Below are 13,679 nucleotides of genomic sequence, written 5' to 3'. Positions count from 1 at the left end.
CATGGCTTTGAAATCATCTTCTTTACTGCATTCTCAGTGGCCGTTCACTTTCATCCTGGCAATATTTTTTTTTAACTTTTTTTAATTGAAGCACATGTTCAGAATAGAGGGACACTCATCAAGCTTACACCCTGAAGCAAAAATAAACCACAAGTAAAAAAAAAGGGTGAAGTAACAAGAGAGTAGAGACCTGGCAGTGGCGAAGATGGGCTGACAGGAGTAAAAAGACATGAGAACAGGCATCCCGTGGACTAGGAAAGCAGAGAGATGGATGGTTGGATGGATGGATGGATGGATGGATGGATGGATGGATGGATGATGGAAGAAGGAAAAGAAAAAAATAAATAAATAAAAAATAAATAAAAAATAAAAAAATAAAAAAAAAGAAGAAGGAAAAGAAGAAGGATGGCCAGTGGAAGAGACATGAAGAAGAAAGAGTATGAGAAGTATGAGAAAACAAAAGGAGAAGAAGTCAGAGTCTGTCATTTTTCCCAAAGGAGAAAGAAAACATCCAACCACCCTATTTCCCTAATCCTTTTCCCACCTGGATCCATCTGCAACAGTTTCAATTTGAATCCAAATAATGTCTGAGATTTGGGATTCACTAGTAAACTAGCTCTGATTCCCTAATCCCAACACCGGATGTTTAGGGGTGTTGGGATTTAGAGTTAATTAATTCAGCCACCTGTAACACTCGTTCAGATGTTGCTACCTTTTCATCTTCGTGCAAACTTATTTGCAGATGCTGAGCAAATACTTTCCCCACCCCTTCCTTCCACAGCCCTGAAGAGCTCCCTCTCAGCCTTCCTAGGCAGACTCTTGAGCTCCATGCTCCTTTATTTCCAAGTGCAGACCTTGAACTTCATGTAGAGAGAATTTATAGTTGTCTATATTCTTTAGGCTTGTTTACGTGTGACCTCTTTATTATGCTGGCTGCTTGTCCATCTTGCTATGGAAAAAGGAGAGAAAAACCTATAGTAAGTAAAGGATGCAATTGAAGTCTCTCAAGCAGAAGTGCTCATTCCTTTGTGAGATAAAGCAGATTTTCGCAAAGGGAATTGGGGGCCAGCCTGATGACACTCCCTCAGCTTGCCTTCACACAGATGTAGAAGCCTGTTAGTCAACAAAGTGACCCCACTGGGTATCTCCTCAGATTTTTGCTGTCATATCCAAGTAGAGTATTTATAGATAGTCACCCTGCAAACAGTGATCATAGCCATCAGAAAGTTTAAAACTACTAAATTTCTTACACAGAGTATTAACTGAAAGCTTTAAGAGACACAATATATAGAGGAGCCTGAGTGGCTCAGTTGGTTAAGCACCCAACTCTTGATTTCAGCTCAGGTATGATCTCAGGGCTGTAAAGTCAAGCCCCATGTCTGGCTCTGCACTGACCAAGGAGTCTGCTTAAGATTCTCTCTTCCTCTCCCTCTCCCCCTCCCTCACTTCTTTCCCCTTTTCTGGAAAAAAAAAGAGGCACAATATAGAGAGAGGTTTGTCTGAAGGACATCGATTAAGATCATTCCCCCAATATTTGCTGAGCACATGCTAGGACCTGCTCTGCCCAAGCTAACACATGGGGGTCTTTGTGAGCCAGGCAAGACATCAATCAAGTGCTCTACTGTTTTGATCCCATTTAGTAGTTCCCTTCCCCCACCCCAGAACCCTTCTGGTACATGTTCCCTACCTAGTTCATAGAGAATTGAGAATAAAGAAACCTGTGGAAGAATTAGAATTAAAACTTTCATCCCTGACTCCAAGCCCATTGTTCTTGCACTATATCACATTCCTCCCACCTTTAGAAAGAAAATAATTTCTTCCAAGGACACAGATTCCCTCTACTTTGTAAGGTAGATGTTAGTCTGACCAACAAGCAGTTTAAGAATCTCAAGAAATCTCCTTCCATCTTTGAAAAACAAGGCTGTAAGGTAAACAATCTAATCAAACATAGAATTTGTAATATCCGTTGGAAGTTGAAGGACATTAAAATTGGTGGCTTCTAATAAGCAAGCCAGACTGTTATCTGCATGGCAAAGGATCTCTTGGGAGAAGGGAAAAGCTTGGTCAAGCACAATTATCTTGTATAACAGTGAAAAAATTTTAACCGCTCCAATATGTTGATGGTGAGATTTAATCTTAGTGTAAAGATACCTTTATCAACCGTTGGGATTCATCATGCACACAAAGCAATTTAGACATGCATGGTTCTTGCCTTTAAGGATCTTTCTAAAATGGAATTCCTCTCCATGGATACTCATTTGTATTGGTGGAATTTCTTGCTAAGAAAACAAAATGTCTTTCAAAATCCCAGGTTGTTACCAACTTGTCATATTGGAAAGATAATACAATTTCAGCTGAATATTCCCACTCCAGTCAAAAGTTAATGAGATAATGAGCTCAGTTTAATTTCCTGGTAAGGACACCCTTTTCACATCACGAAGTCCCCAGACGATTCTGGATTTCTCACTGCCTTCATTCCTGGTGCCCTTCCTTTACAAAGAAACAATAATAGATGCAAGTTCCGATTTTTAGCACACCCTGCCCCAATCTTAATTTCATCTTAGTCTATATTTTATCCACCTATCTGGTCCCACTGTCCATCCCCTTCATTAAAGAGAGAGAGCAAGCGCACAGATGCACAAGAGTGAGCCTGCAATGGAGAAGACATTGCACTAGGGAGGAAGAACACATACCTGGTAAGAGCCTGTTCTTAGAGCATGCAACCTAGTGTAATAACTGACTGATCCACCCTAAGTATTTTGTGCTGAGAGAAGAGGTGTGACCTTGTGGGACCAACATGGAGGAGCATTTAATCCAGCTTGGAGGAATCAGAAAAGTCTTCCTAGAGGAGATATTTTGAACTGAACCTTCAAGGATAAATAAGAATACCCAAGGTGAAGAAAAGAAGATACAAGTGCTCCCAAAATTCTCTTAAAAAATTTTATTTTTAAGTAACCTCCACACCCACATAGGGCTGGAACTCACAACCCCAAGATCAAAAGCCACTGCTCTTCCAGCTGAGCCAGCCAGGCGCCCCTCTCCCTAAATTCTTGACATGTACCAGAGACTTAGGATGTATGACAGAAAAGTAAAAGAGGATGAGTATATTGTGACCTGATGAGGGACTTAAATCTTATGTGAAGACGTTGTGCTTTATCCTGTGGGCTAAAGACAAGGTTATCGTGGATTTTTCAGCGAGGGAACGACAGCTTCAAATTTGTATTTGAGAAAGAAAACCAGCAGTCATGGTTAAAGTAGAAGTCAGCGAAACTTGTCAAGGGAAATTTCAAAGACAGACTAGGAGGGGAAGCAGGACATTGGGAGCGGGCAGGGGAGAGCAGGGTGTGGTGACATTCTCCTCCTTCCTAGTATCACCAGCAGATCTCCAGCGAGCACCCTTTAAACCCTGAACTGTTTCTCATCCCTCATGCACACTTTAGCTGAGCTAAAAACAAGGATCCCTGCATTTGTTTGAATCTCTTTTTTTTATGTTTTGAAAATGAAGATGGGCAGATAATAATATCTCATCAGCTCAATTCCCAAAACACCAGCTGCTGGCCTCTTTCTAAGTGATCTGGAACCAACCACAGAGAGCGTGGTTGACTGTGTTTGCTGCTGATTAAGGCTAAGTCCAGGTTCCATGGGCTGCCAGAGCCAGCTGGGATGCTCTTTACCTTCCAGCAGCTACTCCACTCTATCTTCATTTGCACTGAGGGTAGAGACTCACACCTTTCATCAGAATAATGAGCAAAGACATTCACAATAAGGAAATTGGATTCTTTTGTGTGATGGCGTCTCTTCCTAATCCCTCCATCCCTACCAGTTCTTCATTCTGGCTCTCTATCACGTCAGACGGGGCTCAGTGACATGAATACCTTCACCCCCCCCCAATATCTCCCAATTCAGATTTGGAATTAATTTTCTGAACTTGGTACTGCAGTCTTTGGGATATTTTAGGGCAGGGGCCTCCAAGCAATATAATAGAATTTATTGACAGAGCTCAGTGTTTCCAAGTTGACTCTCTGCCCTATGGTTCTTGAGGGATTTCTCTGGAGATGTAAGCATGGCTTGATAAAAATGACTCTTGCTCTGTGCTCTTATCTTACACCCCAGGATCTTAACTAGTTTTTTTTGTCATGGCTTTCTTGAGCTATGACTTGCATTCCATAAAATTCATTTTTTAAAAGTATACAATTCAGTAGTCACTGTATTCACAGGGCCATGCAACCATCATCACCACTTAATTTTAGAACATTTCACCACCCCACCAAGAAAGCCCATCTCCTAAGTTATTCTCCATCTCTCCCTTCTTCCAGTCCCTGGCAACCACTAACCTACTCCCTGTCTCTTTGTACTTACCTAGTCTGAACATTCCACATAAATGGCAATTATATATGGCCATAAATTGTCAAAGTCCATCCATATTATAGCATATATTGGCATTCCATTCCCTTTTATCAATAAACAATATTCCATTTTATGAATATGTCAAACATATTCGCTTGACAGACATTTGGATTGTTTCCATTTTTTGGCTATTATGTACAATGTGCTATGAACAGCTGTGTAAAAATTTTTGTGTGGACGTATATTTTCATTTGCCTTTGATATATACCTACAAGTAGAATTGCTGGTTCCTATGGTAACTCTGTGTTTAACATTTTGAGGAACTGACAAATCTTAAAGTGGCTGCACCATTGTACATCCTCACTAGCAGTAAATGAGGGTTCCAATTTTCTGCACTCCTTCATCAACACTTGTTATTATCTGTCATCTTTATTCTAGCCATGTCACTGGGTGTGAAGTCATATCTCATTGTAGGTTTGATTCATGTTTCTCTAATGACTAATGATGTTGAGCATCTTTTTAAATGCTTATTGGCCATTTGTATATCTTTTCTGGAGAAATGTCTATTCAAATCCTTTGCCCACTTTTTTTCATTGAAGCATAGTTGACGCACAATGTTACATTAGTTTCAGGTGTGCAATACAGCAATTGGACAACTCTATACCTTAAGCTGTGCTCACCACAAGTGTAATTACCATCTGTCACCATACAATGCTATTACAATACCATTGACTGTGTCCCTTATGCTGTGCCTTTTACTCCCATGACCTATTCATTCTATAACTGGAGGCCTGTATCTCCCACTCCCCTTCACCCATTATGCCTATCCCCACCTCTTCCCTATGGCAACTATCAGACTATTCTCTGTATTTATGGGTCTGTTTCTGCTTTTTTTTTTAAAGTTTGATTTTTTGTTCATTTGTTTTGTTTTTTAGATTTCACATGTGAGTGAAATCATATGGTATTTGTCTTTCTCTGACTTATTTCACTTAGTGTTATACCCTCCGGGTCCAATCATGTTGTCACAAATGGCAAGGTCTCATTCTTTTTTATGGCTGAGAAATATTCCAGTGTGTGTATATATATATATATATATATATATATATATACACACACACACCACATTGTCTTTATCCATTCATCTATTGATAGACAATTAGATTGTTTCCATATCTTGGCTATTGTAAATAGTGCTGCAATAAACAGGGGCACATGTATCTTTTCAGATTAGTATTCTCATTTTCTTTGGATAAATACCCAGTAGTGGAATTACTAGATCACACAGTATTTCTATTTTTAATTTTTATTGTTGTTTAGAGAGCATGAAAGTGGGAGGGTGGGGCCAGAGGGAGAGTGAGAGAGATTATCTTAAGCAGGCTCCACACTTAGCACAGAGCCAAGTCACAGGGCTCAATCTCAAGAACCTGAGATCATAACCTGAGCTGAAACCAAGAGTCAGACTACTAACTGAGCCACCCAGGTGCCCCTCTTTTTTTTAATTTTTTGATGAATATCCATACTGTTTTCCTCCTTTGCCCATTCTTTAACTGGGTTATTTGGGTTTTATTGTTGGGTAGTAAGAACTCTTTAAATGTTCTAGATACAAAGTCCTTATCAGCTATATGATTTGCAAATATTTCTTCCCATTCCATGAACTGATTTTTAATTTAATTTTTATGTTTTTTACAATTTCTTGATTTCATTTGCAGCACAGAAGTTTTTAATTCTATGACGATCAGTTTATCTATTTTCATTGTTGTTGCTTGTGCTTTCGGTACTGTATCTGAGAAACCATTACCTAAGCCAAGGTTACAAAGATTTCCTATTGTATTTTCTTCTAAGAGTTTTATAGCTTTAGATTCCTTTGGAGTTACTTTTTGTATATGGTGTGAGATGGGGGCCAGGATCTTAAAATTAATATATAAATTATTTTCCTTTCTTCCTTCCCTGTGACCCCAATACACAAATACACTTACACACATGTATTCTCTCTCTCTCTCTCTTCAACCTTGCCTAAAAGCAACATCACTCCATTGAAATGCAAGCTCCAATTCTGCAAAACTAGAGCATTCTGGACCTGTTTTCTCAGCTATAATATAAGAATAAACATAGTGTAGGATTGCCAGAAGATAAAATACAAAGGCCTTTTCTCTCATCTTCATCAAAAACTTCACTGCAGGGATCGCTGGGTGGCTCAGTGGTTTGGCACCCGCCCTCCACCCAGGGCGTGATCCTGGAGTTCCAGGATCGAGTCCTGGTCAGGCTTCCCGCATAAAGCCTGCTTTTCCTCTATCTGTGTCTCTGCCTCTGTGTGTGTGTGTGTGTGTGTGTGTGTGTGTGTGTGTGTGTGTGTGTCTGTCTGTCTCTCATGAATAAATAAGTAAAATCTAAAAAAAAAAAAGACCTTTAAAAACTTCACTGTAGTTCCTCCTAAGAGAAACTTTGAGAGACTATAGTCCTAAGCTAGCAGTTGTCAAACTTGGCTGCACATCACACTCAGCTGGCAAGCTTGTTAATATACAGATTGCTGATCTCTACCTACTAGTTTCTTAGTCAGTAGATTTGGGGTGGGGCTTGAGAATCAGCATTCTTCTATTGATGTCCCAGGTGATGCTGATGCTATGGGTTCAGGGACCACAGCGACTTTTGGAAATCATTAGGAATATTAAATGAATGGTAGAGAAGAGATCACTCCAGAACAGGAGAAGAGCAAACTCCCAGGACTAGAAGGACTTTCCTATAGTGAACTCTAAGGGCCAGTAGAAAGAATACTAAAAATCATCATGTGAATTCAAATCATATGTTTTATGTCTTTTCTGATGAAGGGCACCAGGAGATAAACTAGGAAAATCATATTTCACATATCCCCAGAAAATATATAAATCATAATGAATCTTTATTTTGTCTTTGAAAGTAGCAGTATAGTTCTGATAAAATTATTCTCTAAATATTTAAGGCAAAATTGGAAAACTTGACCTAAACCAATTTCATCCTTGCCTACTCCCTTTGGATACCCTGGCCCAGGTGAGAGTCTGCACATCATTGAGCCCAATGCTGATTAACCCACACCTTACAGTAATTATCCAATATAGGGTCTCCCTTTTTCCTTACTTGATCTAACCTGTACTTGCCCAAATCTCCTCTTTGAAATCTTATCTCACCTCTAAGACCCTGTCATTACTCCTACTTCTGACTTTGCAGCATTCGTTCTTAATCTCCTTGTTGTGTAAAACATTTCCACTTCTTGTGGATCTCGACTTGCCTCATCCCTCCAGCTCCAAGGATCCCATGTCTCCTCAGTGTAGAATTCTTTCAATTGTAATAGTAAGATGTTCACAACACGTTTTTTAAAAACTGCCTAATCATATGTGTGACATGATGTTGTATTATAAAATAAGTATATATAATGATGCCTGGGTGGTTAAGCATCCAACTCTTGATTTTGGCTCAAGTCATGATCTCAGGGTGGTGAGATCAAGCCTCACATGAGGCCCCATGCTGGACATGGCCTCTACTTAAGATTCTCTATCTCCCTCTCCCTCTGTCTCCTTCTCTCTCTCTCTCTCTCTCTCTCTCTCTCAAATAAATAAATAAATAAATAAATCTATCTAAAAATTACATGTCAAAAATTTGGGGTATTGTCACTTAGGATGATTTTATATATGGGAGTGTTTTTGCACTTCCTTTTTTTTAGTTGTATAATTAAGATAATTAAATACCTTAATGAGTACCTAATATCAAAGCAACTGACAATCCAGATGAAAATGGCAAAGGACTTTAATAATTCTCTGAAAACACAAGTGGCCCTTAAACATATGGAAATAAGCTCACTTCATTTATCCTAAGAAAGCTGAAAAAAAATCCAAAAATTTGACAACATATCCTAATAGCAAAAGTTTTAGAGAAACATACATTTTAATACCATGCTAGAGGGAATATAAATTTGTTCAACCACTGTGGAGGGCAACTGGCAAGAACCATCAAAATAACAAATGCATTTATCCTTTGACTCAGCAACCTCATTTCTGGAAATTGCTCTTGGATACATTTGCATACGTACTGAATGGTTTGTGTACAATTTTTTTCCAGAATTGTCTATAATAACAGCAAGTTGGAATGACCTAGGGGTCCTTCAATGGGGGGGGCTGTTTAAGTAATTTGTGGCACATTTGTATAATAGAATATTATGCAGTGTAATGTAGAATGAAGAAGCTCTCTGTACATTATTATGGAAAGAACTCCAAAATACATTGTTGTGTGGCAAAAATAAGGTCCAGAAGACTATATACTTGTATAAAATGTCAAACGCTGGGTGAATAAAAAGAGATGTTAACATTTGCAGAGGATGGGAACTAAGTAACAGGGGCATTAATAGAGTACAGGTTGTTCAACATGCACTTTTTACGTTGCTTTGATTTATGCTCCATCTGCATGTGCTACTCAATCACGTATATACATGTATATGTGTGTGTGTGTGTGTGTATATATGTGTGTATATATATATATATATATATATATATATATATAGAGAGAGAGAGAGAGAGAGAGAGAGAGAGAGGAATTGGCTTACTTGATTATGGAGGCTAAGACCCACGATCTACCATCCCCAAGCTGGAGACCCAGGAAAGCCAGTGGTATAAATTCCAGCCTGAATCCAAAGACTCAAGAACCAGGAGAACAGATGGTGTAAATCTCAGGCCAAAGGATCAGAAACCTGATGTCTCAGATCATTCAGTCAAGCAGAGTGAATGCTCCCTTCCTCCCTTTTTGTTCTATTCAGGCCTTCAATGGATTGAACACCTACTCACACTGGGGAGAGCAATCATCTTAACTGATTCAAAGGCTAATCTCATCCAAAAATAACCCTCACATATACCCCCAGAAATGATGGTTCATCTGGGCTCCCCATGTCCCAGTCTAGTTGGCATATAAAATTAACGATCACAAGTACTGACTTGTACACATCATTATCTGTCTCAATTCTTGTGTTCTGTAAAGCAAAAGAAAACTCCATGTATTTTAGTGTGTGAGGGGTGGTGTATGAGAATGTATGATTAATAAAGTTAATGGTATAGGTAAAATTCTTGAACTTATTTAAAATAAAAATATTATATTACATGATGGTGAATAATAAAAAATATTATTTGTATATAATTTAGAAAATATAGACAAACAAAAAGGAAACAGTCTCTCCCACAATCTTTAGTAATTTGGTTATTTTATATTCTTATAATCTCTCTAAAATACCTATTTATCTTTAAAAATAGAAATATGATTATACTATAATATTGTTTATAACCTGATCTTTTTGTCGAATGATTTTTTTAATTTAAATTCAATTTGCCAACATATAGTATAATACTCACTGCTCATCTCATCACATGCCCTTCTTAATGCCTGTCACCTAGTTACCCCCTTCTTCCACCCTCCTCCCGTTCTGCAACCCTTTGTTTGTTCCAGAATGTAGATGTTTATAAACATTGACATAGTAAAAATAGAAGTCAGGAGTGGGGAGGGGAGGGGAGGGGAGGGGAAGGGAAGGGAAGGGGAGGGCTGTTCAAGGTGCTAATTCCTCCATTTTTATAGCAAGGCATCCCTCAATATTGTCAAAACCAGAAGCACAGAGCTATAAAACACACACAAGGATTTCCATTTCTTAATTTTTTTCCATAGTCTTTTCTCATAACTTTAAAAAGATCTTTTAAAAACTAGAAACTCTGGAGGTAGAGAAACATTTATGTGAGTTCGGCACTTCCTATAAATCTACTTGTTTCTTTTTTTCTGTTGGCTTGATATAAAACTGAAGTTAATATATTGTGCCAAAAGCAACTTACTGATCTGATTCTACTTGATGATCTTATTCCTTTCTCTCTATCTACATGTACAGTGCATATGAACAGAAAGATGAATTCAATGCTACTATTAAAAACGTCTAGGTAGTGGAATTGTGGTGCAAGAACTTTTATTTGCTTCTATGCCTCTATAATTTGGCAGAAAATCTTCATCAAAAGTACAGCGTGTAGATATACTCAAACAATTTGATTCTTTCATCATGAGTCAACTTAACTTAGAGCATTTGCTAGTGTTTACCTAGGAAGAAGGGAAGTCTTGAGTTATGCCATTTCCTCATTGAAGAATCTTCTTTTTATTGCAGTGAATTTGAGATAGTCAGCCTTCTTCCTGGCACGCTGCCTATTAACTGATAGGTACAGAGTAACTAGTCTCTCAAAAGAGAGAGGACACCAGGAGAGGTGCCTTATTCCATATGGTTTCAAGATTTAAAACAGTCTCTCGATGAGCACTGAGTGTTATATTGTATGTTGGCAAATTTAATATAATTTTTTAAAATCATAACTAATAAAATAAAATACCTCTTGGTATGGACGACCTCATGGAATTTGATGGCTGATTATATTATGAATTGGAAATCAGCTTAAAAGATCAGGAATAAGAAAAAATAAGCACTGGAACCTAGTTGTGTTACTGGACCTGGTATGACAATTATTCTTTTATTTTTCTACTTATAAGAATTCCAGTTCTTAAGCTAACAACAAAGATGGCTGCCTTCTTTTTAAAATCTCCAAAAGAGAGAAAACTTTCCATCAGTTTCTTGACAAACCATGGCCAAATTTCTAAATTCTGAAAATCAGGAATTCTGATGAGATGAGCATTTTCTCCTCTTCATTAGCAATTTCCTTAACCATTTTTGTAAAAGCTTTCTCTTCTATATATCCAAACACCCAGCACAGTAAGTAGCATCCGCCAGTGAATGAATATTTAGCAAGCTCACTTATTAACTTATCAATCTGTAGGAGCCTGAAAGAGCAAATATGGTGTGTGCCTATTCTTTCCAAATTTACTTAATACTTAACAGGTGTTGGAATTCCAAAATAGGAGCCAAAACAGAGCCAATTGAATTTAACAATTGGCTCAAACACCTCAAAGTGTTTGTTTGTAAACCACTCATTCAAGTCACTGACTTAATTGACTTAAGCATTGCTACTTACATTTCTTAACCATTCAATACTCCCATGTGAAATCAAGACTCTCTGTCCCTAATCTCCTAGGAGAGCACATGGAAAAATATTGAGTATGGATTGAAAAATTTTGTAAATGGCTTATGTGTTTGATAAATACAGGGTCTGAATAATTAATCATTAAATACCACAGAATCATCACAATAGAAATAACCCTAGGTTCTAATTTCCCCACTACCCATAATTCTTCTGTTAGCCAAATGGCTTCGTTTTTCTGACTCTGCATTTTCACATTTCATATTTCACAGAAATAAGCCCTTTATGTGCTTTCTAACTCTAAATTATAAATTCTGATCCAACTAAACCAGGCAAGTAAAGCGTATTTCTGGTGGGGAGGCAGCCTGTCCTAGTGACATCACTATGACAGTAGGCCCAGGGAGACACCAGTCAATGCCACCATTGCTTAGTGGACTTGTCAAGGAGGAACAGCAGGACACTGAGCACTTTCAACAGTTACAAATGTCACAGCAGGAAACCACATAGAATGTGAAGCATGTCAATGAAATGAAGAGCCCAGATTAATACTTGTGGTTCACATTAGCACTCAAAACAAATACTTTCCTGTAAAACAGTCACCTCAGAGCTGGAAGGCTGCTCTCTATTTATTCATCTGAAAAGGACTCTGTCCTCTTCAGAATAGGTAATAGAATCCTTTTTGCCACCATAGCCCTGCCCCCAGTGCTCCCTGATAAAGGTGATGTCAACAGAAGCATGGGCTGAATCCAAGTTTCAGTGAAATCTAGAACAGAAGCAATGTTTTAAATTGTCCTTGTTTAGTTGAAAAGAATGGAATAATTCAAAGTAGGCATTTTACCACCCTATATCCACCACACTCATATGTTGCTCACCTCTTCCCACAAACCCACACATACAGCTGCAGGTATACATACACTCTGACATGCACATTGTGAAACTGAATAAAGGAAACCTTATTTTAAGTGAAGTCAGGAAGCCAGAAAGGGGAGCTCTCGCACACTACCACTCTGTCAAATGTAGACCCAATGGGCAGATTCTTACCTTGCCTCCTTGTCCAGCAACAAGCTCTGCCAATACAAAAATACTGCTCAACTATTGAGAAACCATCATCACCCAGAGCTCTTGCTTTGCTCCCATGAACTTCTTCTCAAAGCAGCCCCTCCTAACTTCCTATCTTTTCCTGTAAAGTAACGTTCCTCTCCTTTGGTCTCCAGACTAACTATGGTTTGTCATAGCTTGCATGTCCCTAATTCCAATTCCTCTGCTATTCCCCAATAAACCCATCTTGCTGGCAAAATAACTGGCTGTTATACTCTTAAAGTGGACAACACACACAACCACTTCTCTTTTGAATCTCTTGAAGATGCATATTTACCTTCTCAAAAAAAAAATTATGCATCGGATTCCATTGAATACCCATAGAAAAACCCATTGGACTTTCAGATGACCAATGCTATTGTCATCAGGCCGACAGAAGAATAGAGAGTGGACATGGAAATATTAGAATAAAATGATGCAGACTGGCCAGTTAACCATGGTTTCTCTGCTCACCAGAATCTCCAACAGAGAAGCACATGTAGGAATTTGTTAGCCAATGACAAAGAGCATGCACCCATGCACCAATAGAGTATAATCAACAGAATTCTGGCACTGGACTGCCGAATGGAGATCTGGAATAGGTCATGAATGAGATACACTAGTTGAAAATTTTCAGAAAGAAAATTGCATTTCTATTCCTATCTTAAAACTTATGACTTACAGAGTTCAAAGTATCTGTAGTCTATATTAGATTTATTTTCAAAACTCCAAAGATAATAGCTCAGAGTCAAAGAAGTGAGAGTGATTATATGAAACTTCACATTAGCCTGAAGCACTCTTCCTTTCCTCGTTTGTTTATTATTTATTTATACCTGGCCTCATTCTGAAAAAGAATTCAATACTGAGTGGGAAAAATTATACAGAACAGCCAACCTTGTATCACATGATACTATCTCCCCGACTCTGGTTCTTTAGGTTGACCCTAATAAGCATGGCAGGCACCCTCGGTAGACAGTAAACCACACAGATCTAGGGGTCTCCTCATGTTCGCTTCAACATTTTTTTCAATTTTCTGGATCTATAAGATCCAAGGGACTCCCTCTGGTCCTAGTATTTGGTGTTTGTCCCTGATCTTCACAGCATTCAGAACCTGGCTTCTTCCAGTTCTCAGCATTTCATGATTCCTCAGCTAAAATGTTCATTCTAACTCCAACTCCACAGGAGCCAACATCTAACAGAGTCTTTTGGCCTCTGCCCCTTTTGAGTCAACTCTACTCATCC

The 13,679-nt window shown here is 38.4% G+C and overlaps 1 long non-coding RNA gene across 1 annotated transcript in view; it reads right to left on the bottom strand.

Moving 5' to 3' along the window:
- The window catches only part of LOC140604819 (uncharacterized), a 44,752-nt gene that overhangs the window by 13,955 nt on the left and 17,118 nt on the right, over positions 1–13,679 (bottom strand). The window contains exon 4 of the long non-coding RNA XR_012007646.1: positions 855–949. This is a non-coding gene — a long non-coding RNA (uncharacterized lncRNA). The remainder of the gene's footprint in view (positions 1–854; positions 950–13,679) is intronic.

The sequence above is a fragment of the Canis lupus genome, chromosome 15 (genome assembly GCF_048164855.1).
Source record: "Canis lupus baileyi chromosome 15, mCanLup2.hap1, whole genome shotgun sequence".
NCBI classification, from domain to species: Eukaryota; Metazoa; Chordata; class Mammalia; order Carnivora; family Canidae; genus Canis; species Canis lupus.
The sequence above is the reverse complement of the archived record's forward strand: the minus strand, read 5'-3'. Positions and strand labels throughout refer to the sequence as shown.